Source organism: Cornus florida, unplaced genomic scaffold, assembly GCF_030987335.1.
Source record: "Cornus florida cultivar Cherokee Brave unplaced genomic scaffold, ASM3098733v1 CherokeeBrave_3.0.0_Hap2_Chr10, whole genome shotgun sequence".
NCBI lineage: Eukaryota > Viridiplantae > Streptophyta > Magnoliopsida > Cornales > Cornaceae > Cornus > Cornus florida.
This window is the reverse complement of record NW_026775580.1, coordinates 20,044,446-20,048,893: the sequence shown is the minus strand read 5'-3', so window position 1 is coordinate 20,048,893 and position 4,448 is coordinate 20,044,446. Positions and strand designations below refer to the sequence as shown.

General features: G+C 35.6%; 1 pseudogene; it reads left to right on the top strand.

Annotated features, from left to right (window-relative positions):
* Nucleotides 1–401: 401 nt before the first annotated feature.
* Nucleotides 402–1,864, top strand: LOC132277419 (F-box protein CPR1-like; annotated as a pseudogene).
* Nucleotides 1,865–4,448: the final 2,584 nt, after the last annotated feature.

Below are 4,448 nucleotides of genomic sequence, written 5' to 3'. Positions count from 1 at the left end.
AAACCAAAAAAATAACAAAAAAATGAAAGCTTTGGGATGCAACTGCAAATTAATTCCACTGGGAAGCTCTCCATCTAGTTTCCACAAATTCTCGAAGCCACTCTCCATTTTTCACGAATTCTCGAAGCCACTATCTCCATTTCTGGAAGCAACTGCAGATCAATTTCACCACAGAAATCAACGCTATTAGGAGATAATTTTTGCAACTTATAATTGCCATTGGGAGTACATGGAGAACCTAAGGAGCACAAATACTTCTCTAAAGTACTGTGTTAGTATCGGACACAAATACTTGGTAGATACATAGATATTGTCCGGACACGATTTAGATACGGTTAGAAATATCCTGTCAATTAAATATTTTACTTTTTGATCGGACATTGTTAGAATATGGTAATGATACATTTTGAACACTTTCAAGATGCACCGAGTGATATGGTAATAATTAAAAAAAAAAAAAAAACTGAAATTTAATGTAATTCAAGTATATTATAGGTTAATATAAAATTTAATTTGTAAACTCCAAATTATTTTGATTAATGATTAAAAGAATAAAATGGTACCTGTGTAAATTGTTCGTATCGATATGTATTGTATTGGTAACAATCTAAGTCGCCATAAATATCAATTTTCCATCGTGCATAAAATATATAAAATGAGGGGTATTCTTGTCATATCACATTTAATATATGGTTGGAGCACCAGCAGGACGCATTTCACCGGGAAAAAAACAAAAAAAAAACTGAACTCAGCCATTTGCATAACAAGGTAATCTAGGGTTTGCTTCATTTCCTTTGCTCAATCTAGGTTTGCCGACCCATTGGCATTACCGAGAAGAGTAGGTTAGAAGAAGAAGAAAATGCCAGACTACTTCCCAATCCTATCTGCAGATGTGCTGACCGACATCTTTAGTACGCTACCCCTTAAAACCCTAATCCAATGCACCTCTGTCTGTAAATCATGGTATTCTGTTGTCACAAACCCTAGTTTCATCACCAAACATCTCAATCGATATCGATCCAACAACAGGGAACTCCTACTAGTTCGAAGCTACACTGATTCTGATGATAAAGAGCACTACGCACTGCGTTTCGACGATGACAAAATGTTCTCAGAGTATGCAAAGCTTAAGTTTCCACTGAAGAGCAGCTCTTGCAACCATTATTTTCGGATAATAGGTTGCTGTAATGGCCTCATTTGCCTCTCCGACGATCAGTCCACTTATATCGACCGTCTCTTCTTCTGGAATCCTTCCATTCGAAAGATGATGCGGCTTCCACCCCGTTCGTGTCACCTCTCGGACTCATGGTCCATTCAAGCATACCATTGGCTTTGGCTTTGATTCCATCACGGATGATTACAAGGTCGTCCGGATTGTGCATCTCGAGAATCACAACAAGCCACCAGAGATTGACATTTTCAGTCTCAGCACCGGCACTTGGCGCGGCATCAGTCATGTGCTCTTCCACATACCATCATCGATAAGAGGGCTCCCCAGGCATTTCTCAACGGGGCTGCCCATTGGATTGCTTCCTTATCGGATGTCAAATTGATTGCGTCCTTCCACACGGGTCATGAGCAATTTGGTCAAATTATGCTGCCCCATAATTTCATGGCTCATACCAGTCCATTGCAGATTCTAGGTCTTCTTGTTGCTAAATTTCAGGAATCACTGGCTCTCATTCACCTTACTGGTCCTAAAGACACTCCTTGTTGCATATGGTTGATGAAAGAGTATGGCGTAGCCGAGTCTTGGACTAAACAATTCAATGTTGATATGATTGGAGGATTCAATAGTGTAGCTGGCTTCACAAGGAAAGGTCAACTTCGACTGTCAACCAGTGCAGGGTAACTGGTAGCTCATGTTCCCGCCAGACGACTACTGCATCTTTTAATTCGTGGGTCTACACATTCAACGCATAGGCACGCATTTTATGCAGATGCTTACTCGAAGAGCCTAGTTTTACTTGGAAAGAGATTTTGTGATGCAGGCACTTCTGAGGAATCATCACCTGGGGCTGGTCCTGTGGAAGGGGGGCGTGGACCTAAGAAAATCAATAAAAGGCAAGATGCAATCTGTCACTTATTTTTACATTTTATTTTTATTTTTTTGCTAAAGTAATTTATGTTATTGCATCTTATGAATGTCAACCACAACCCCTATCTCATCGTTACCGGCATAAACTTAAAAGATTTATGGTCCATTACTGTTACATTTTAGTATCTTTGTTGGAGTAATAATTATTTTAGATTTTGATATCTTATTGTGTCTGATGTGTTATGCACATTCATCTAATTGTCTTACCCGTTAGATATAAATGAATTTTTTTAATTATATTAGTTGTGTCTAAGCTGTGTACGTGTATTATTTTTTAGAATTTGGCGTGTTTATGTATCTTTGTCATATCGTTTCCGTGTCCAAGCTTCTTAGATGATTTAGTGTGATCACCATATAATGACATAGTTAACTCTTGAATCTTTTGGTGTTTTCACTGCATTGTGAGTTTGTGACAAATGGTTTTATGATTTAAATAAGGCGAGTGAGGCAACTGACAGTAGTTGGCTTTGTGGTGATTCGCATAGGAAGTGCTAATACAGAACTGACAGAAAAATGAATAGGAATCAAACTGAAGATTTTTTTTTTTTTTTTCAAAGCAAAAAAAGATATACTGATAATAAGCAGATTACACCATATCTGCAAAAGCCAAATCTAACACAAACTCAGGAAATATCTCTCCAAACACCTCATTACGCTTACAACTAGACCCTATCGCTGCACTCTCATGTGCCACCAAATTAGCATCCCTGAAAATGAAATGTAACTTAAAATCCCCATGGGAGATCAACAAGTTACTTATGTCCAACACAACAGTAGCCCCATTAACTGACCTCACCAAAGCTTCTGCATCAAATTCAAATATCACCTTCTCAAATCCCCAATCAATAGCTAAACAGACAGCCTTTCTAAGGACCAGAACTTCCGCCATATCTGCACCGGAGACACTTGCAAAAAAAGATCATGTTCTCACTCTTGTTATTTGATTTCCTGCTATTGTTAATCAAATATGATTATTGTTCTAATTCTGATTAGAGTTGAGTTATTTTTAGTTAGGGTTTAACTTGTTTTGAATTTTTTTTTTGATAAGTTAACTTGTTTCGATTTTGATTATTATGAATCAAATGAGTTGTTGTTAATCTGATTATTGTTGTTATTCTGAATTGTTAAGTGTTGAGTTAGGGTTTAACTTGTTTTGATTTTGATTATTGTTAATCAAATATGAGTTTATCTGATTATTGTTGTTGTTTTGAATTGTTAAGTGTTGAGCTAGGTTTGATTAATTGATTTTGATTATTGTTAATCAAATATGTGTTAATCCGATTATTGTTGTTAACATTTTGAATTGTTGTGTGTTGAGTTATGGTTTAATTTGTTTTTATTTTGATTATTGTTAATCAAATATGGGTTAGGTTTAATGTAATACCCCCTAATTTCGGAACACGGGTTGATCAAGTCCGCGCACAAAATCAGGGGATATCAAACCAATTAAAGTATTTAAACAAGCACGGAGTACAAAATGAAATAAAGAATAAAATAAAACTCTGAAGAAATCCAATTAATAGTAAATCCATTAATAACTTCTCGGGAATCCCGTAACTCAAGGACCCCTTAACCAAAAGTTACTATTTAGAATTTCAACCAAATAAGTACTAATATCAACTGAAACAAAACTAATATCCTACTTTTAAGTAAATAGAAGGAATGGATAAGTCCTCCAGCTGCGGATCCTCAACCTTGAGACTTGACCTTCTACAACCTGAAAAATAAATCGCGGGTTAAACCCTACGAGCAAGTTCTCTCTACCAAGCCTCTGAAAACCAATAAACAGATCATCTTTACCAAAACCATCCCTAATTAAGCTTTAACTTTAATATACGATGCTACAAATATATATAAATATTTATATATATAGTGCAAGAATCCTACCAGTTAATAGGGCATTAAATTGTCAAAACCACTCACCAATAATTAATTATCAGACATACCTAGACCAAGCCCCCCTTTTTATAATATTCTCATAAAGTAAACCCCACTCACCTTAACTCCATCCGAAACAGTAATTTAGTCATATAAACATATAGCAATTTAAATATGCACTGGCAAATCAATCATGCCTTTTATAAATATATTTATTTATATATTAGCAATTCAACCATGCTTCCTTCCGTATATTTACTTTTGCAATTAATTAACAATTCAACCATGCTTCCCATATATGAAATTTATTCATAACCAATAAGGCAGTATATCAAAGCCTTTGGCAACTCATCCATGCCTACAATTCAACCATGTACTAACTTTAAACTTATAGACTTCACATGCATATAATAAGCATGTCCTTAATTTAATAACCGTGTATCTATTACGATTTTAAATCAACCATACCATC